This window comes from Lampetra planeri, chromosome 26 (assembly GCF_965212315.1).
Source record: "Lampetra planeri chromosome 26, kcLamPlan1.2.h2, whole genome shotgun sequence".
Lineage (NCBI taxonomy): Eukaryota > Metazoa > Chordata > Hyperoartia > Petromyzontiformes > Petromyzontidae > Lampetra > Lampetra planeri.
Window position 1 is genome coordinate 8,588,266 of NC_136132.1, and position 22,709 is coordinate 8,610,974.

Consider the following 22,709-nt stretch of genomic DNA (forward strand, 5'->3'; position numbering starts at 1 on the left):
ACGCTGGACGAAGACGTTCGCCACCGCTAAAGGGCCCTTGCTGCTGCTTGCTGCTGCTGCTTACTGCTGCTTGCTGCTGCTGCTTGCTGATTCTGCTGCTGCTTACTGCTGCTTGCTGCTGCTGCTTGCTGATGCTGCTGCTGCTGCTGCTTGCTGCTGCTGATGCTGCTGCTGCTTGCTACTGCTGCTTGCTGCTGCTGCTGCTCCGGTCACCGTCCCAAGGATCGCACGGGCAGATCCGGAGGAACGCTGCTTTTGGCGAGCGCTGTTGGAACGGCGTGGGCGTCCAGGCGTTAAGACACCGCATTCGAGATACAAACACCTGCACCTCCTGGCTTTGAGAAATCCAGAATCAGAAGGGTAAATACAACCCCATTGAGCTCAGAAGCTCCTTTCAAGGGGGCCACTCGGCCATCAGACGACATCAAAGAACCGCTACTCGCAAACCCAGAGTGATCAATACGTCACGCACACCCTGTGTGATCAATACGTCACGCACACCCTGTGTGATCAATACGACACGCACACCCTGTGTGATCAATACGTCACGCACACCCTGTGTGATCAATACGACACGCACACCCTGTGTGATCAATACGGCACGCACACCCTGTGTGATCAACACGTCACGCACACCCAGAGTGATCAATACGTCATGCACACCCTGTGTGATCAATACGACACGCACACCCTGCGTGATCAATACGGCACGCACACCCTGTGTGATCAATACGGCACGCACACCCTGTGTGATCAATACGTCACGCACACCCTGTGTGATCAATACGGCACGCACACCCTGTGTGATTAATACGACACGCACACCCTGTGTGATCAATACGTCACGCACACCCTGTGTGATCAATACGACACTCACACCCTGTGTGATCAATACGTCACGCACACCCTGTGTGATTAATACGACACGCACACCCTGTGTGATCAATACGTCACGCACACCCTGTGTGATCAATACGACACGCACACCCTGTGTGATCAATACGTCACGCACACCCTGTGTGATCAATACGACACGCACACCCTGTGTGATCAATACGGCACGCACACCCTGTGTGATCAACACGTCACGCACACCCAGAGTGATCAATACGTCATGCACACCCTGTGTGATCAATACGACACGCACACCCTGCGTGATCAATACGTCACGCACACTCTGTGTGATCAATACGTCACGCACGCCCCTGTGTGATCAATACGTCACGCACACCCTGTGTGATCAATACAACACGCACTCCCTGCGTGATCAATACGTCACGCACACCCTGTGTGATCAATACGACACGCACACCCTGTGTGATCAATACGTCACGCACACCCTGTGTGATCAATACGTCACGTACACCCCTGTGTGATCAATACGTCACGCACACCCTGTGTGATCAATACGTCACGCACACCCTGTGTGATCAATACGTCACGCACACCCTGTGTGATCAATACGTCACGCACACCCTGTGTGATCACTACGACACGCACACCCTGTGTGATCAATACGTCACGCACACCCTGTGTGATCATACGTCACGCACACAGCTCGTCACGTGGGTGGGGGCAGGAGAAGCACCTCGGGCTCGAGGTGGGTGGGAGTGGAATAGGGAGGGGGCTGAGATCCAAGCGCACTTCAAAGCCACCGGACCGTTGCCCCAATTAGCGGATGCCTATTAACTGCAAATGAAAAGACATATCTGTGGATTTCCCCACAATTTTTTTTATAGATTTTTCAGTTGAAGTATTTCGTTTGAATCTCCGTCAACTGATTTACTATTGTGCCATTCGTCATCGGCCATGGTCATTCCACTGCTGGATGATGGCCTCCCCCAAAAGCCACCGTCACCTCTCACGATACTACGATGCAATAATTCACCCAGTAGCTGCCTCTACCCAAGTTGATGTTATTCATTGATAGACGATGCCATTGACGGAGTGAAACGTCTCATAAACGCGAATGCGCACACACGTCACCCTTGTCGTGCCGCACCTCCGATTAGCGCGGTTGGCTACGTACGGCGCGAAAGAAGTTCAGCATACATACTCTGGACCCATCACAGCATGCACGGTGGTGTTTCTATAGCATTGATAAAGATGTACAACCCTTTGGGACTCCGCTGTTGGATGATTGCCATCTGCGGTTGTTGTTTTTCGTTGTACCCCATCCCGCAAAAGAAGCTGTTTTATCTACCAGGTAAAATCTACAGAGACATTAGCTTTTTTAACAAAAATACCTGGGCATTTCTAGCAACCAAATACTGTAATCTAAACGCGTGTTTCTATATACGGGAGTCAGGGTCGGGATCGAGCCCACGAACCTTCTTGGGGACCAGGCGAGAGAGATAACATCTCACCAACTTGCACTGATCAAACACTTTTTTATTTTTATTATTCTTGAGCCACGTTGGTGGTAGGCAGGTGTGAGATAGCAATGCTGTTCTTCACAATGTCATGGCGTTCATTAAACGTCGCTCGCAATGAGCAAGGAAGGAGGTGGTTCAATCTTGATTTGAAGCTTTCGTGACTGCAGGAATCCATACTCTTTGGTTCTTTCGGTAAAGTCACGTAGGTAGAAAATAAAATAAATCACGACGTTTCGGGCGCAACACAAGCGTCCATCATCAGGTGGGAAAGCATGGTCTGTTGCTGTGGCAGACTGTTTTAAAACATAACTTTACAGAAAGAACCAAAGAGTAAGGAGGTGTCTTCTTGGTTCTTTCAGTAAAGTCACGTAGAAGGGAAATAATAAAATAAAACATAATAATATATTATTGTATTTAAAATAATAAAATAATAATAAATAAAACCTTATATTATATTATTTTACTTATTATTTTATTATGTTCTATTTTTATTATTTTATTATTTCCCTTCTACGCGACTTTACCGAAAGAACCAAGAAGATGAATCCCTGCAGTCACGAAAGCTTTACATCGAAATTTAGTAAGGAGATATTTCTCTGTTGTTGTTGCTGCTGCTGCTGATGTAAAGCACTTGCGGGGGTGGGGGGAGTTCAACGTTTGAGGCAGGGCTGGTAACCATTCGCCCACCTCCCAACTCTCACCGCTGCTCAACAACAAATCCACGCGGCTAAAATGTTACATCCTCCTCGCGGCGAGCTCAGAGTGCGCGGAGCGAGGCGAGCCGATGCCCCCCCCCGCCCCGTGTGCAGGGCCCCTTCCACTGGCAGCTCCTTCGCACCCAGGGCCGGATTCAGATGTTGTAGACCCCCCCCCCCACCCAGTAATATATATAAAAAACAAGTTCAAGTTCATTTATTAGGTGTAGCTGTTGTGTCTATACCCTTTTTTTAATTAAAAACAATTCAAAAAAATATATATAATAATTTTTTTAAATCTATATATATACCTTTTTTTAAATTAATTAATGAAAACAACTCACTTCTCCTCACAAGAACACCAGGAATCCATGAAACATGGAGGGCGGTTAAAATGTTGAGAGTTCGGTCACAAAGAGGTCATGGACATCCAGATGGACAAAAGATGTATGGACTAGCCTCCCAAGACATCTGGAGATGTACAAGATAAGGGCAGAATAAATAACGGTTGAAACTTCGCGTTTTCTTAACGTTTTCCTTACCGAAAAGTAGAAACTTAACAAAGATAATTAACCAACAAACAATAATATTTTTTTCTATTATTATATGTTTCCTACCTACACGACCTTCCAAAAAAAAATAAAAATAAAAACTAAAGAGTACGAATTCCAGAAAGCTTAAGTGGAAACATAATTACGCTTAACCTCAGGACATTAAAATATAACTCAGAATAAACACCAATCTCTGGAGAACTAAACTTGGCGAAGCCAAAATAATAATGTGACGAGAATCATTACGAATATTCATTAAACATAGACGAATGATTACCACGATACTAAGACCGAAGGAACTCATAAAATATAATTCAAGAATAAATGTAACACACAGGACCACATAAATGTATTACAAACATCTCCTCAGCCACCTTTGTCTTCCAGCGGGGTCTGACGGGCAAGGAGGGAGCAAAAGGTCACAAAGGGGGGGGGGTGTCTGCTTCTTCTCACTCTGTCTTGTTTGTTTTCTCTCGCAAGAGACGCGAAGAGAGGGGAGTCACGTTTTGAGTTAGGCACGGGCGCACACCGTGAAAGGACAGTCTGGGTTGAGTCGGTCCGAGTCGCGCTCAGCGGTGCGACGGGGCACGCAAGGGAGCTGTGGCAGTCGTGCCTCGAGAAGAGATGGGACGACGAGACATCGTTAAAGTGGCAGCCTGAGAGCAGTCTGGGTTGAGTCGTGCTCAGTCTCGCAACTCGGCTTGCGACGCGGTGTTGCGACGGGGCTCGCAAGAGAGCGGAGGCGCGTCGTGCCTCGAGGAGAGATGGGACGACGAGACGTCGTTAAAGTGACAGTCTGAGGACAGTCTGGGTTGAGTCAGTCCGAGTCGAGCTCAGCGTTGCGACGTGGCACGCAAGGGAGCTGTGGCAGTCGTGCCTCGAGAAGAGATGGAACGACGAGACATCGTTAAAGTGACAGTCTGAGAGCAGTCTGTCCGAGTCGCGCTCAGTCTCGCAACTCGGCTTGCGACGCAGCGTTGCGACGGGGGCTCGCAAGAGAGCTGGGGCGGTTGTGCCTCGAGAAGTGATGGAACGAGGAGGAGTCGTTCGAGTCGCAGAAGTTTGAGTTCAACCTGAGTTGGGGCTGGGTTTCAGCCGTGCTCCGGCTGGCGGAGCGTCGTGAGGAAACGAAACACCGATGCCGATAGCAGGTGTCGCTTCTCGCAGAACGAAGTTAAGTGCGAGTGAAGCTGGCAGCTGCACGAACAAAGGAAGCACGGAGCAGAGAGAATGACGAGCGACGACAAGCAATCAACCTGTAAAAGGGCGGAGATCGCCAAGCGTCGACCAAGCGTGCAAAGCAGAGAGCGCGAAGCAGTGGAGAAAGCCTGGTCAAACGGCTGTAGAGAGAGAGAGAGCGCAAGAGCAGCACGACTCGGACGTCACCGGGCGTCACCGAGCGTCGTGCCAACTCGTCATCCAGCAGTGGAGAGAGAGAGCGCGCAAGAGCAGCACGACTCGGACGTCACCGGGCGTCACCGAGCGTCGTGCCAACTCGTCATCCAGCGGTAGAGAGAGAGAGAGAGGGCGCACAAGCCGAGCGACACGCTGAGCGAGGAAGCAGAGACACGCAGGCGCTCGCGGCGGCCACGCCCAAGCCAGAGAAAACTTCTGGCCGCTGGTTGTATCCTCCTACACCACACAAGCTAACGACACAATTAATATTACGAGGGGACAACGCACACACAGCACGCACACGAATAAGACTAAAAAAAAAATTATTGCCTTTGCGTTTCAAAAAGGGTTGCCATTTCGAGGTGGTGTGTTCAATATCAACTGATCGTGCAAAGCGGTGCTGCCGTCGAGTTACATGAATAATAAATATTTAGTCATTCATATTAGGTAATTGCATAGTATCGTAAATGCATAAGTGTTTATTCATTCATTTTAGTAAATGCATAATATCGTAATTGCATAAGAATTTTAGTTATTCATATTAATAGAATGCATAGTATCGCAAATGCATAAGAGTTTGGTTATTCCTGAATTATTGACGCATGCTTGACCTGCATGATAGAATGTCACATGCTTGTTAGAATAAAATTGCTTAACACCAACTGTTCGAGTGCTTCTTTCCAAGTCCATGCAAAACTGTCTTATTCATAAGAGCTGTATCCTGATGAGATCTGAACTGGTGACCTTAAATATCATAACACACTAGGATAATCGGTAAACGTTTAATCGATGATAATCGTGTTATCCTGATTGACAACTCTGGATAAACGAAGCTGAGCCTAATTATCACAACTGCACACATTAACATCGTCGCAAGCATCCGCATAAATTACTACGATTATCTCAGCGATTATCATAATTTATGCATATAATTACACACATCATCATAATTTATGCATATTAATACACACATTAACATAATTAATGCGATTTGCACATTTTTCGGAAAATTATTAATTTTTATTATTTTCATCAAAAATTCATAACCCGACACATACAACATAGCCCTGTGAGCCATTCGGCTCTTGAATCGGGTGCAACCGCAACAAACAAAAAAACAAAAACATGAACAAAAAACATCTTAAAGTGAATATGTAACTAAGTGCAAACAGAAAATCCAAGAAAAGACAGCAAAATATTGCAGAAAAATCACCGTACACCAACGCTGTGTGCAAAAATCCCAGTGGGATGCAAGTCAAACAACAACAACAACCACAAGACAACTTAGATTAAGGCCATCAGTCTAACTCTGTACTACAACAAACAAACATGGCTAAACCAATACACTTTTCGAAATCACCAAAATAAAGCTATGAAAGCAATGAAAAAGCAATCATAGTTAAAGACAAATATAACGTAGAGAAATATAATGTATTTTTACAAGGCTAACAACAAATGAAAAATCAGCATTCACGAATGAAATAACTTTTCACTTCATCTCTGGAGACCGCTCCAGCTGGCGGAGGCCTATGGGCAGCAGCCCCCTAAAGCCCCCTAAAGCACCCCCCCCCCCCCCGTGACTTCATCCCCAGCCCCGTTCGCACGCGACGCGCCTCGCGTGCGAAGGGCACCGAGAGGCAGCAGCCGTGTCCCTGTTACCTGCCGAACGATTATTGCTCCGGTTATCTTACAGCAAACACCAACAGATTGCACCCCCAACCCAACACTCACCCACTCGCCGCTCTGTTATCTGCGTTCCCTTGTGTCAACAGAAGTACTGCGCACGCGCGCGTTTGTGTGGGTGTGGGTGTGCTCCGTGAGCCCCGACACTTCACGTGGCCTCAACGTGCACCTAGCCTGGCACAAGCGCCGTGGTGACGTCACCGCCACTTAGTGGCGAATGACGGTTGTTGTTGTGTTGGTGGTGGGGGTGGCAGTGTAGTGGTTAGTGCGCTGCGCTACGTACCCGGCGACTCGAGTTCGATTCCCGCTCACGACCAACACCTGTGACGATTATCTGAACCGGTACAGGGCCTCCCCTAAGTCGACTCAGCCTCAAATGAGTACCTGGTGTGGTGTGTAAAGATCGCCACTAGGGAGACAAAGGCGGCCGGGCATGGTGCTGGCCACCCACCCCCTCGTGTGCCGTGCCGGCCTTCATCGGCGCTACTCGCTAACACTTGCCCCAAAAGTATCTTAAAAGGCTACACGGGCAATTGTTGTTTTTGGGTTGTTGTTTTTTTACGAATGTTAAACTGGGGTATAAGCTGGTGCAGGGTTGCCACCTCTCCCCCCCTCTCCGAAGGTACAAAAAAATAACTGGAAAAAGAAGAAGGGCAGTCTGACGATACCGGAATAGGGCAGAATGCGCATCAGTACCCGACTGGCAAAAGCCCGGAGTCCCGTATCGTGTCCCCGGGAAGACTGAGTCCCCAGGACAGCAGCTCCCTCAACAAGAGGAATAATCCCTGGAACACCAGGACAGGTGGCAACCCGAGACTGCTGGTGTGTTGCAACGCTTGTGATCCAGTGAACCCGTGGCCAGCGTTGGTGTGTCAATCGGAGATCGCGTGCGTTAAATGCCCACCCACAAGGCACGGCGATTGTTGTGTGATGCGGACAGCAAATCGGGTTCTAACAGCTTTGAATTTATTCTATTTGCATGCGTTGCGTTGCTTTACAGGCACCCTCTGGTTTCATCTGAGAGAAAAAAAACATCCCGACAAACAATGTTGAGACTTAGTGGCTTTTATGTGTTTATCCACCGATAATGAAACGACGCGTGGATGAATCAAGATGATTTACACTTTTCTGAGAACACCACCGATGCACTGAAGTTCTCTCGGCCGGGTGAATGTTTGCGAGCTGTTCGTATTTGTGTTGGCAGCAGGAGGCCCCTAGGGGGGGGGCGTTACTCCGCACGCGTTCTGAACGGGGCTAAACACCCTTGGGTAATTTTTCCCGATTTGGCTCATGCTACTCTGTTGCAATTTGAAGACATTCAGCACAGCGGTTCCTTTGGAGCCCACGTTTTTGGAAGGTCAACGACTGTTGAATCCAGCACGTGGGCTTTCGCAACCAAGTATTATGATCCATAATTAAGTTTTTGGGGCAAAACACGTTACTAAAATGTGTGTCAAGATGTTCAAACGCCTAATCTATCACAAGTCATCTAAATGGAAAACGTATTTCTCTCATTTGAAAACTCGTTTATTTTTTACAATTTTTGTGTGTTTAGTTTGTTGCCCTTTCCCCGCACCTCCGATTAGCACGGTTGGCTACGTACGGTGCGAAAGAAGTTCAACATACATACAAACATACTTCAAGTCTGAGTTAACCACACAACGTGTTCGTTTGCCCGTTTTACCACAAAAGGTGATGTGGGGTTATGCATACTTGATGCCTTGTGATAGGTGTCTATTTTGGTATTTGAACATCTTAACACCTCAGTTTAACACGTAGGCTTTCGCGACCAATATTATTCATAATAAAGGTTTTTGGGTTAGATCGCGTTATTTATAATTGTGTCGTAACCCTCCCATTCTGGCGAATTGCCCGATGATGCTGGATATGATTACCAGCGAAACGTCGTACTCAAAAATTGTAAATGCTGTAGATTCACTCTTCAACACACCGGTGGGCTAAAGTAGTGAACTACTTGTCTTTTGTCAACGTGACACATTTTTTACTGTTTGGCTATGTCGGGTGGTGGCTCTGAACTTTAAAAAAAACCCAATGTATTGTTGGGAATACTTTCTGCAAGTGGTGTGGCGCATAGCATTTGTCATAATTACCCCGAGGCGAAAAATTCTCACCCACTTTGGTGGATCAGCACAGATGGTTATACTGGTAGGAACCTCCTGGTTACACCAGCCCACAGGGGATTATTGTGTCCGTCGTGCAGGGAGGGGCTGGGTGGGGAGGGTGGGACTGGGTGGGGGGTGGGAGGGATGGGGCTGGGTGGGGAGGGGCTGGGTGAGGAGGGGCTGGGTGGGGAGGGGCTGGTCACCCCGTGGTGCCCTTATAAAAACTCAACGTTTAACCTACTCACGCCGGCTTGTGCCCGCCCTCACAGTCGGGCATATTTGCGGAATACACCACGCCGCCGTTGACCCTGGCCATTGACCGAGCAACCCAACGTTCCTACCAGCTCCCTCCGCAGGAATGTGTTCGTCAGGGTCCGCTGGAGGATCATCTGACAGGCTCGGTTATGCACGGCGCAGTGGCTGGTCGCATCCGCGACATTGGCAATGAAACAGTATGTTTCTTTCTCGGAGGAATTCCTGCAGCAGTCATGTTCACTGTAACTAATATTTCGTGAAATTTTTTTTCATGGTAAATGTAGCAAGGCTTATTTTCAAACTTTTCAGCTGTCTGGAAGGAAACCAACACCTTTGATTTATACTGCAGAAGGGAATTTTGACTGCACAGAGTACCCATGACAGGTTACCCTTGAGACGCCGAAAATTTGTATTTTATTGATATCTACCAAAGAAAATGAATTGCGTGCGTTTTTTATATTTATTTTAATTCATGTTTAGAAAGCTGGACATTGCGAGACCGCACTCTCCCTGCGACAGTACAGTACTCAGTGACTTTCCCGTTCCTTCAATGACACTGATGTTTTAACTGGCAGCACCGAGGGAGTTTTAACTTTTAGAAGCCACGTATTGGTGCGTATCTGCTATTTTATGTACTGTACACATGTCTGTGTGGGGAACGGTGGGGCAGTGGTTAGCGCGCTGCAGTACGACCACGGTGACCCTAGTTCGATTCCAGTTCACAATCAATAACAGTGGCGATTATTTCAACCGATCCTGGGCTTCCCCTAAGTCGACTCAGCCTCAAATTAGTACCTGGTGCGGTATGTAGTAAACATCGCCACTAGAGAGACAAAGGCGGCCGGGCGTGGCGCTGGCCTCATACCCCCTCGTGTGTCGTGCTGGCCTTCATATGTGCTACAGCACTTGCCCCAAGATTTTGTTGAGGCTATACGGTGGATAATTGTTATTGCGTGTGTGGACCCCTATTATGGAACATCTGCGCCGGTTAGAAACATTGAGGCTGGCCTGCCTAAGATCCATCCTGGGTTTAACCAGGCTTGATTGTGTGAGGAGCTCACGCATCGTTTAAAGACCTGGACACATTCCCATCAGTGAGCTCTTCGGCAGGCAAGGCTGCGTTGGCTGGGTCATGTAGCTTTTATTCGCGGAGACCTTGAACTTCGCCTGCATGACCACAACAAATGGCAAATGATGTATTTACAGGATGACGTATTTACATTCCCTGGCCTTGGCCACTCGCCAACTTTAAACGGAACCATGTTTTCCAAGCCTCTTGCTAATTGCCCTCGGCTATTTCGCTTTTGTTTGTTGTTTAAGTGAATGTGTGTGCTCTGTGTTGAACACAGCGGGGAGCGATGGTGCAGCGGTTAGCGCGCCGCGCTATGAACCCCGACGGACCGAGTTCGATTCCCGCTCACGGTCAACACCGGTGACGATTATCTGAGCTGCTCTTGGGCCTCCCCCTAGGTCGACTCAGCCTCAAATGAGTACATGGTGCGGTGTGTAAAAAGATGGCCACTGGGGAGACAAAGGCGGCCTGGCGTGGTGCTTGGCACCCACCCCCTCGTGTGCCGTTTTGGTCTTCATAGGTGCTCGCTAACAGCACTTGCCCCAACAGTCTGTGAAGGCTATCTGGAGAATCTTTGTCTGTGTATTGCGTATGAGGAGGTATGCGAGGGAGCGGTGGCGCAGTGGTAAGTGCGCTACGAACAAGGCAACCCACGTTCGATTCCTGCTCACAGCCAACACCAGTGGCGATTATTTGAACTGATCCTGGGCCGACCCAGCCTCAAACGAGTCCCTGGCGCGGTGTGTAAACATCAGCACTGGGGAGACAAAGGCGTCCGGGCGTGGTGTTGGCAACCCACCGAGGATCTCGCGTGCCATTCCGCACCTTCACAGGTCGCCACTCGCGAACGGCCCTTGGCCCCAACAGGCTGCCAAAGGCTATACGGGGGACCTTTGTCTTTGCCTGCGGTTCACAGAGGCGCAGACCCCCATGCGAGCTTTGAGCGCCATTCCACGATTGCTCCACGATGCAGACGCAACTCCATGTGACCTGTCACACTTCCCACCAAACAAACCCCCCCCCCCCCTAAAAAAACGGTTAAAGATATTCACAACACTATTGTGTAGGCGAGACAGTATAACGCATGTGACTGCTCAACAACAACAACATTGCAGCACGAAAAATACAGAGAGGGACCAGACTAAACGAGAGTAGTGTACTGGGATGTAGCAATGAGACATCACAGGGAAGAGTTGGACGCCCTCCCCCACTCACTCGGGTTGCCACCTGTCCCGGAATGGGGCCGATGGGTGTCTGTGGTTGGAGTTGGTGGCAGCGATTGATTTGTGCCGAACTCCGGAACTGGCATCGCCGTGCTTTGGTGGAGCTGGGCTGACGGAGGAATGACGTCCGGGGTTTGGGTCCATGGCGAGCAGAGTCTTGTACGATTCAAGAGAGTGCGGGTGGTAAGACGTCTCAGGGATATCTGTTAATTTTCTCGCAGACCAAAATTCAAGGGGAATGCAATTACACAGGAGGCGTTGAGATGCTCAGAGCCCAAAAGACGTCTAGGTGTGTTTGCCGAATACACTCCATAGAGCAGTGGTTCTTAACCTTTAATGCAGCCTAAACCCCTTTGGTTTTCAATCGTAAAAAAACTGTATAATGTTCATAAATGCAGAGGGTTTGATGAAACAGAGCAGTTGTACGTACGTGACCGTGCCTAATTTGTGTTTTCGATTATTTAGCTTCTTAACAAATTTGGCCGTGTCTCAAACTCCCCGAAAGGACATCTCGCATCCCCAGGGGGTTCGTGCCAAGGCTGTAATTATACTATATATTGGGGGGGACAATATATCCCCCCCAATATTCAAATGTGCTCAAAATGTCCTTCCTAATATATTGCTATAAAATAGATTTCTGTTTATGTGATTGTGGTTATGGTTGTACTTTATTAATCCCTAATCTCTGCCATTATATACAATGAAACAAGAAAAGGTAAAAAAGAAAAAAACTGGAGAATGGAATACAATACACTATTAGACATTATTGTAAAAAAAAAAGTCCATTCCATGTGTTAGTGAATTTTTTTTCTATTTTAGGCAGGAAATTAGTTTTCAAATTTAGATTTTTTTTTTTTCTTGGGGTTAAGAACCACTGCTCTAGAGAGGGCTCTTTAGAACGGAGTTTTCCCAGTAGAAGCCCTTCTGCCAACCAGCCGTGGCGTGAGCGAGGAATTGCAGGGCTCTGCACATTTTACCTTGCAAGTTCTTATGCAGTCGTGTGCCAGAAAACCTTGCATTATCTCATCGAGTAATTTACCTTAGCCAGCGTGTGTTAAATATGCTGACTGCGTTACGTGCCAGCTGCTTCTGCTGCGTGCGTGTGTGGGCGATGCAGCATTGGCAGTGCCGGATTAAAATATTGCGGGGCCTGTAGCATATGTTTTAAAGGGGCCCTAGATATAAAAACACACACATACATATTCAAACACAAAATGTTAACTTTCACAGTAAAGTAATTGTATTTTGTCATTTGGTATACAACCAGATAATACGACAAATCGCTATGCTTAAACACCCAGACGTTCATAAAAGTTGAAGGCAGTATAGTGCTATAGTAATAGAGCAAGTGCAGAATCACTGAACCGAAATTGATAGCTTGAAAGCATTTAGCGCGTGGCCTTTGCAAGTGCGTAGTAGCTACTACACGTGTAGTAGCTACTACGTGTAGTAGCTACGGGCCCCGCACTTGCTAATGGGATAATCCGGCACTGAGCATTGGGCCCGCCGCATCCAAAACACCCGGCGGCTCTGTGTGCAACAGAATCTGACCGTCGTGGTCTCGTGAGAGGGGTGGGTGAGTGGGGGTGGGTGGGTGGGGGTGGGTAAGTGGGGGTGGGTGAGTGGGGGTGGGTGAGTGAGGGGGTGGGTGGGTGAGTGGGGGTGGGTGAGTGAGGGGGTGGGTGGGTGAGTGGGGGTGGGTGAGTGAGGGGGTGGGTGAGTGAGTGGGGGTGGGTGAGTGAGCGGGGTTGGTGAGTGAGGGGGTGGGTGAGTGAGGGGGTGGGTGAGTGAGTGAGCGAGGTGGGTGAGTGAGGGTGGGTGAGTGAGTGAGGGGGTGGGTGAGTGAGGGTGGGTGAGTGAGGGGGTGGGTGAGTGAGTGAGGGGGTTGGTGGGTGAGTGAGGGGGTGGGTGAGTGAGTGTGGGGGTGGGTGAGTGGGTGTGGGTGAGTGGGGGTGGGTGAGTGGGTGTGGGTGAGTGGGGGTGGGTGAGTGGGGGTGGGTGGGTGGGTGAGTGGGGGTGGGTGAGTGGGGGTGGGTGGGTGAATGGGGGTGGGTGGGTGAGTGGGGGTGGGTGAATGAGGGGGTGAGTGAGGGGGTGGGTGAGTGAGTGAGGGTGTGGGTGAATGAGGGGGTGAGTGAGGGGGTGGGTGAGTGAGGGTGTGGGTGAATGAGGGGGTGAGTGAGGGGGTGGGTGAGTGAGTGTGGGGGTGGGTGAGTGAGTGGGTGTGGGTGAGTGGGGGTGGGTGAGTGGGGGTGGGTGGGTGAGTGGGGGTGGGTGAATGAGGGGGTGAGTGAGGGGGTGGGTGAGTGAGGGTGTGGGTGAATGAGGGGGTGAGTGAGGGGGTGGGTGAGTGAGGGTGTGGGTGAATGAGGGGGTGAGTGAGGGGGTGGGTGAGTGAGTGTGGGGGTGGGTGAGTGAGTGGGTGTGGGTGAGTGGGGGTGGGTGAGTGGGGGTGGGTGGGTGAGTGGGGGTGGGTGAATGAGGGGGTGAGTGAGGGGGTGGGTGAGTGAGGGTGTGGGTGAATGAGGGGGTGAGTGAATGAGGGGGTGAGTGAGGGGGTGGGTGAGTGAGGGTGTGGGTGAATGAGGGGGTGAGTGAGGGGGTGGGTGAGTGAGGGTGTGGGTGAATGAGGGGGTGAGTGAGGGGGTGGGTGAGTGAGTGTGGGGGTGGGTGAGTGAGTGGGGTGGGTGAGTGGGGGTGGGTGAGTGGGGGTGGGTGGGTGAGTGGGGGTGGGTGAATGAGGGGGTGAGTGAGGGGGTGGGTGAGTGAGTGAGGGTGTGGGTGAATGAGGGGGTGAGTGAGGGGGTGGGTGAGTGAGGGTGTGGGTGAATGAGGGGGTGAGTGAGGGGGTGGGTGAGTGAGGGTGGGTGGGTGAGTGGGGGTGGGTGAATGAGGGGGTGAGTGAGGGGGTGGGTGAGTGAGGGTGTGGGTGAATGAGGAAGTGAGTGAGGGGGTTGGTTAGTGAGGGTGTGGGTGAATGAGGGGGTGAGTGAGGGGGTGGGTGAGTGAGTGTGGAGGTGGGTGAGTGAGTGGTTGTGGGTGAGTGGGGGTGGGTGAGTGGGGGTGGGTGGGTGAGTGGGGGTGGGTGGGTGAGTGGGGGTGGGTGAATGAGGGGGTGAGTGAGGGGGTGGGTGAGTGAGGGTGTGGGTGAATGAGGGGGTGAGTGAGGGGGTGGGTGAGTGAGGGTGTGGGTGAATGAAGGGGTGAGTGAGGGGGTGAGTGAGGGGGTGGGTGAGTGAGGGTGTGGGTGAATGAGGGGGTGAATGAGGGGGTGAGTGAGGGGGTGGGTGAGTGAGGGTGTGGGTGAATGAGGGGGTGAGTGAGGGGGTGAGTGAGGGGGTGGGTGAGTGAGGGTGTGGGTGAATGAGGGGGTGAATGAGGGGGTGAGTGAGGGGGTGGGTGAGTGAGGGTGTGGGTGAGTGAGGGGTGTGGGTGAGTGGGGGGTGGTGAGGGCGGGGTACCCCCTCACGCTCCACGCAGCACTCACCCGGGCCCGGCAGGAATGTGCCTCGTGTCGCCGCTCGCCGGGCCGGTGCGACCGGCCAGGACTTCACCACCACCACCACGCTCGGAGTGGCGCGTTCCCATGAGGATGTGCAACAAAATATTAGTTACTGCAGCTACATACTATTAACACTCCTTCCCTTTATTAATGTTACCCCTATCCCCTCCCTTTGTTGCTGCTAATCCTGCATAATGCACGGGCATAATGACTTTAAACCCCTCGCCAAACCTCCTACGCATTTCACAAGTAGTACTAATCGCATATCTGCATTTCCCATAAAAATGCTAAATTCATCTTGATATGCAAATTATTTTGTCAAGGCGCTCTTCGCCCCTCCATCCCAGCTTAAATAGTCGCTCCAAGCCTGGGACGTGTCATTCAGACTCTGTCTTCTCGACAGACCTGTTCTCCACCTGAGGACGGCTGCTTGCGTTGTGGCCGAAACGTCGTGAGAATTATTTTATTATGTTTTATTTTTATTATTTTATTATTTCCATTCTACGTGACTTTACCGAAAGAACCAAGAAGATGAATGCCTGCAGTCACGAAAGCTTTAAATCGAAGCAAATTTTTTTTTTGTAGTTGGAGAAACAGATGCAAAAAAAATTGCCGTGTATGGCATGCTACTTATATACTCCACAACGGCGCCAATGATTGTTGTGAGTCATGTATGTTATAATGCTGCGTCAAACTAGGACCCACATCTTAACAAGAGGGTCCTTGCCTACAAACATCTGGCAGTTCACCGGCATTGATTCAAGCAAGCCCGACTGCTGATAAGCCACAGTTTGTCGAAACCGGTCCAAAGTTTGTCTGTGCCGAATGAATGCTACCGTGGGTCCCGATGGGCTGGATGGAGAAACAGCCATTGTGATGTGAACATATTGACGGCGTATTTATTTCACAATTAACAGGATAATTCGTGCTTGACCGCGCCACCAGCGAGGCACAGAGCACGATTGTGTTGGCATTACTGCGTTTAATCACATTACCACTGCCAGAAATGCCTTTGAAGTCACTCTTGCCTTTGGCAGGCGAGTGCGTGAGTTGAGACCAAATTTACCACGCGGTTTCCAAAGAGCCAGTTGTGTGTGTGTGTTAAGTCGTGTGTGGTACAATTTAATCGGAAGACCGGCAAACAGAATTAACAAATCACCAGCCCTGAAGTGCATAATAAAATTACAGAATGAATCTAGTTACATAATTATCTTAACAAAATATTGTTCAGGAAAAAACATATATCTGAAAATACAATTCCTCTTTGTGAGGTAGAGAATGTTGACAAGAGAGAGATGAGACATTGACCAAAAGAGACAGAGGAAGATGCCACTTAGGATGAAGACAAAACTTAACTCTGGAAACTGATAATTATAAAGCTCATGATGTGGAGATGGTTAATCCCACGTGAGTCCCGTAGCAGTTGCGTATGGAATGCAGTATCCACGGTGTGATCGTGTTACGGGCGCCATGGCACAAGACAAAGAAGTTTCCACTCGGAAACTCTTGGCTCCTGAAGACGCTTCAATCGCTTCCTATCCTGCGTGCCGACAGGGGATGCATTACCCTCTGTGCCGTGCAAAGTGTCCATAGGCATGGCAATATTGTACAACATTCATTAAGGGGCCGTCCATAAATGACGTCACGCACCTAGGGGGGGGGGTCAGACATTTGTGACGATGTGTGACGAGGGGGGTGGGGGGGTTTGAGAAATGTGACGTCACATAAAAATGCGCAACTTTAAATAAATATAGACAACACGTTCTACTTAATTAAATAGACTTTTAATAAATGTTTTCTCCTACAACATCAGAGTGCAGCGCCACATTAAATACGCACTACAATGACAATAGTTTAAAGCGATTTTAATCATGTTTTATATTTGGGGGGGGGGGGCAGAGCTTTGTGACGTCATATTTGAGGGGGGGTCTGACTTTTTGTGACGCCGTATGACGATGGGGGGGAGGTCAAAAATCGTCCAAAATCGCGTGACGTCATTTACGGACGGCCCCCTAACCCCTCGGCGTTCAATTCAGCCAAACGTGAGTGCCAAACCACTTAAAACACGAGCACGCGTTGTTGTTGTTTTGCGTGGTGACGATCGACCGCCATTGAGTTAATCGGCTCACGACTCCTGCCGCCGCTCCCCTCGAGAACCTGGCCGGGTCGCTGGGGATGATTCGAGGGGTTGCTGGTTCAGTGCCCCGAGTTTGGATGTCCGCCTCGGGGCAATGACCTCCCAACACCGCACCGCGCACTCGCGGTCACGTGCGTCTCGCGGTTAACATTCACAGAGCAACCCCTTTAGCTTAATGCGACGGTAACAATAGAATGTGTGTCGGGTGTCACGGGGCGCAAGGGCCGAGGAACGCGTGACCCGCGATGGAGGGGTACTTCGGGATCACGACGGGGAAGAGGACGCCAAGCTCGCCATTTGCAGGGCGAGGAAGGTGGCCCTGGAGGGGAAACGTCCGGCCAGCAGCCTGGGCATCTTCCGCGCTCTGGTCGGAGCCAGGGTGTGTGGGCTGGAGTTCCGCCATGCGCGGCTGACCCACGCCGTGCCGGCCTTCAAGGAGCAGTGGGCGATGGAGGAGGCCGTGTGCTCGGTGGCAGATGACGGGGAGCTCTGCATGCTGATATGAGCTACCCGTCGGAGGCCGTCGGACTGCGAGAAGGGCTGCGTGCAGAGCGAGAGAGAGCGAGAGAGTGACCGAGAGAGAGAGAGAGCGAGAGGTGGCGGTTTACATAAAGCAAAGTTTAAAAATGTGTAAAAAAAATTACGAAATGGTGAATGAAGCAAAGTGCCGAATACACCGAGCATCTTCTTGTTTCCACTGATCGTAAAAAAAAGGAGGGATGGGAAGGAGTGCAGGGGGGGCGAGGGAAGAGAATGGGCAACGGCGCGTTCACGGCTGCCGTGGCAAGCATCCTGCACGTGTTCGTTTGTTTTTTAAACCCACTTGCTGCACAGAAGTCCAAACACCCCTAAAACAACACGCGGCCAGCAACAAGCAGCAAACTCAAAGTTGTAATCGGTAAGAGCGTAAACGCTCAAACCTATGATGCAATTGTTAAAAGGCACTTATCTACGCAAGTCTTTAATGTGTTGGAAGAATTGAAGGTTATAGTTCGGCGGCGATTATGGGGAGTGGCTTCTGAGATAAAAGCTGAGGGTGATGCTATCTGCATATCTGATTAGCACGGTTGGCTAAGTACGGTGCAAAAGAAGTTCAACATACATCTGCATGAAGGATTCGGAGCTGGTGAACGTGACTGGAGGCACGATATCAACACGATGCTGGTGCGATACGAATCTGTATGGCAGCAGCTTCAAGTCTCCGAAGCCAGATACGATCTCCCAGCCAGCAAGCAGCCTGGCCTGCTGCAGACCCTCACTCAACCACTGTCTGTCACGACACCTGTGTGTGCACGGCGCTCGTTTGTTAGTTCGCTGTGAAACATTAGCGGAGGAGGCACTTGAGGTCCACGTCTCTACATTTGTTGGAGAGAAAAAATACCACTTTGAATGTACAAGCTGTACATGTTGAAGCCTCTCGGCGGAGGCGGCGTTAATTGACGATTGAAAACGCTGCTCAGAATCTGCAATTGGCTCTGTCAGCCAAACGGAGCGGCTTCAATAAACGACGGATAGAAACCTGCAGAATTGAGTATTTTTTTTCTTTCAGGAAAGACCTCAACAGATTTTACAGTATATATGTCATACCTGTCAACCCCTTTTCAGTGACTACCTTATTACAGACCAATTCAGACCTTATTGGTCACCCCGTGCTCTTATAAATCTCAACGTTCATCCTACAAAGTCCCAAAACAAGGGAGAAAGACATTTATTTGCCCACATTGAAACGGCTGTACGCCGTATGGACCTGCATACTAAATTTATTTATAAAAGAATGCGGGTAAACCGTATAGGTTGACAGGCATGAATATATATTTTTATCTCCCAGTAAATTCCCGTTGCCAATGCCTCTTCGCTCTTGGTGGAAGGGGGGGAGGTTACTAGGAATCGAAGCCAGCTGTGGTCGCTGTTCAATTGTCGAGGCTAATGCCCCCCCTACCGTCGTTACACGAGGCCGGTACTGGGTCAGTGCTGCTGGGGCTGGCGTTGACAAAGGCGACATGGGGATAGAGTGGGCCGTTTCGCCGGCTTATGGCGTTCAGTCTGTTTGGATAACCCACAAGCAATGTTGTTCAGCAGTTGGTGGGAATCGCGTTCAGACGTTTACAATAGCAGTGGTCGATGAAGGAAACAGCTCCGTTGCTTCCTGCAAAATACACAGCCTTCCCACTGCAACGCGACGTCTCTCAAAGCCGTGGATTTAGACGCGGCCTTGTAACACAGCTGCAGTCGGGACGGCAAGGCACTTGGGACCCAGAATGACCCAGAATGGCCCAGCGGCACACAAAATGAGGGCGACTCGGAGAGACAGGATGACGTGGAGAGGATGATTCGGAGAGACAGGGCGACTCTGAAAGGACGACTCGGAGAGAGAGGGTAACTCGGAGAGACAGGATGATGTGGAGAGGATGATTCGGAGAGACAGGGCGACTCTGAAAGGACAACTCAGAGAGAGAGGACGACTCGGAGGCGGCAGAAGGAGGAATCAGCAGCCGGAGTGGGAGAGCAGCAGCAGCAGCGGCAGCGGCAGGAGCGGCAGCAGCAGCTACGCCGTGAGGAGCTCCGCGCCAACACGTGCAGAGCTCTGCTTGTCGTTATCGTATTGAAGTACCGGTGAAGACGCTGGACACCCAGGTTGAGGCACACGTATATTTATTTCAGCTTGTCGGTACAGGACAACACTAGAGGGGGTAGCGGCCCCCTCACCCGGATAACTGGGGATACCCCCTAGCTAACCTCACCTATCCCCAAGTCCTCCACTAACGGGCTAGGGGAGGCTAACTGGCCCGACACTGGTGAGTCGGGCTACGGTCTCCGGAGTCCCAGGGTCTAACCCTGGTTCACGGAACCACGCCTCTGGCTCGATCCTCTGCAGCCCTGACAAGGGCGGCGTCGAGGGGAGTCCAGGGCTCTAGCTAGAGGATCTTCACTCTTCCTCCTTCGTTCCCAGACTGAGCCCCGAGCTCTCTCTGTCCTCCCCCTTTATACCCCTCACCAGGATCCCAACCCCCCAGGCTGCCTGGCGCGGACGTCGTTGCGGGCACCCCCCCCCGTGTACTCCCGTAACTCCGCCCACTGTGTTTGTTACCCATTGGATCGTATGCACTTACAGCCCTCCCGTAACAGCCCTACATCACCCCCCCCATTACAGCTCGCAGCCGTCCCGGCTGCAACAATTCCAAATAAAGGAACATTTACCCCTCGACCCCGTGTGTGCCTCATTTTTTTTTCAACAAAATGCAAATTGAAGAACAACAACAAGAACAACAACCATACCCCCGAAAGGAATGTCCGACGCACCCCCCCCCCCCCGCATAAATACGAAATCCGTAAAAGCACGTATATACAACTAGCCAGGAACTCCCCCCAGCACACACAGCACACCCACGACACACAACGCACCCACAACACACACACCGCGCCCACACAACACAGCACACACAGTGTGCAAGGAGCACACCACCGACGCAGCATACAGTAACCATGACACGTGAAGGAAAATAAAAAAAAAAAGTTTTTTTTTTTTCTTCTTTTTCTTCCTGCTGTATATTATAAGAGTCTGCGCATTTTAGCGCGCGTCCTTGCCGCAGGCCCGTCACACGGGGCAACCCCGGACGGCGGACCATCCGGTGGCGGCTGTCCCATTCGAGGTGAGGTCGCGATTGAAGTCGCGCGACTGTCGGCATCACCTGTGTGGGTTCCAGGGCGTGAGCCCGTCATTCCCGGTGCACCTGTGGATGGGACAGCCGGCAACACATCAGGCGAGAGCAGCGACGGACCCTCCGAGTCGGTCGACCCCCCACATGCTTGGCCTCGCGTGCGTGGCGTGGGCCCCCGCACCGCAACAAACGGCTTCAGCCTAGAGGGGTGTACAAACCACCGGCGCCTCCCCCATTGGATTCGAACGCACTGAGGCCTCAAAACCTCAACAACCTCGACGGGGCCCCGCCACGGGCGTACGAGTTTAGAGGAGGTCGCGAGTGGTACCTGGGGACAGTGCAGCCATGCCCTGTCCCCCGGCTTCCACTGCAGCACGTGCGCGCGAGCCAGTCTGAGGCGCTCGTTCGCCTTCTGACGCCTGTCAGAATTTAGCCTCGCCGCATCCCGCGCCTCAGTCAGTTTGTCAAGGTTAAATTTAACGTGATCGTCCAATTTAGATTTGCCCAGCGGCACGGGGATCTGCAGCTGTGCCCGAACAGGTGGGTCGGGTTCGCGGCCATACATAAGAAAGAAAGGTGAAAACCCCGTCGCAGCATGGGGAGCCAATCTGTATGCCGCTAGAACCCCTTGAATTTGTAAGTCCCAATCAGCCTGTGAGTCCGAAACTTGCTGCGACAACATAGACGTGATGGTGCGATGCAGACGCTCGACCATCCCGTCCGTTTGCGGGTGATAGGGAGAGGTTCGAATTTTTTTCGTTCCTAGGAGATCACAGACTTGTTTTAGGAGTTTCCCCGAAAAATTTCTACCCTGGTCGGTCAACAACCGCTCCGGGGCACCTTTGTCCATGACATAACCTTGGACAAAGGCGTCGACGATGGCTGCTGCCGACTGATTCGCCAGGGGCCAGGCCATAGGCCAGCGCGTAAAATATTCGACCCCAGTAAGCAAATATTTATTTCCCCTGGGGGTGGCGGGGAATGGCCCCAGAATGTCCAGTGCGACCAGTTCATTTATTCTGGAGACCTGGATGGATTGCAAGGGCGGGTTCGACTCCCGTGCCGGTGGTTTGCGCTGCGCACACTGAGGGCATGCCGCCAACAGATCAGCGACATCCCTTGTCATACCCGGCCAAAAAAAATTCAGCTGGAGCAAGGCGAGTGTTTTCTGGGTACCTAGGTGGAGGAGGCGCTCATGAGCAGCCCACACCACCTTACCCCGTAGGCCAGAAGGGACCACCAGCCGGTGACGCTGGGATTTCCCGTCCCAATGCATAAGCAAGCCCGCATGGGTTTCCCATGCGTCGGCATGACCCGTCACACGCCCCCTCTCCCCGGCGCGACGACGCAACGCGAGGAGGGAGGCATCCTCCAACTGGAGGCGCCCCCATTCATCAACGGGCAATCCAAGCAGGGAATCTCTCCCCTGTTCGGCGATATCAATGGGGACTACCGTTTCATCGTCGGCGGCCGCCGCCAGGACCGGAACCATCATGTCCCCTACTGGCTTGCAACGCCCCGATCCCAGGAGGCATGCGCATTCGGAGGCGGTTGGCATCCGCGACAGAGCGTCAGCGTTGGTGTGGCGAACGCCCTTACGATAAGTGGTTTCAAAACTGAAATCCTGGAGGACCTCCAACCATCGGGACAATTGTCCCGATGGCTGCTGAACCTTCAGGGCGTACTGCAGTGCCGCATGATCTGTGCGGACGGTGAAATGCCGACCGTACAGATATGGGCGATACTGTTGGATGAAATAGACGATTGCCAACAGTTCCCTACGGGTGACACAATATCTTTGCTCCGTTGGAGACAACACCCGACTGCCGTACGCGACCACCCGTTCCACGCCGTCAACCACCTGGGAAAGCACGCCTCCAATACCTGTGTTGCTCGCGTCGGTGTCGAGCAAAAACGGCCTCGAAAAATCTGGGTAAATCAAGGGAGGAGCCTTCACCAGCGCGTCCCGAAGGGAGCAGAAAGCGGCTTCCTCATCCTGACCCCAGTGGAACCGGACCCCTTTAGATGTTAACGCGTGT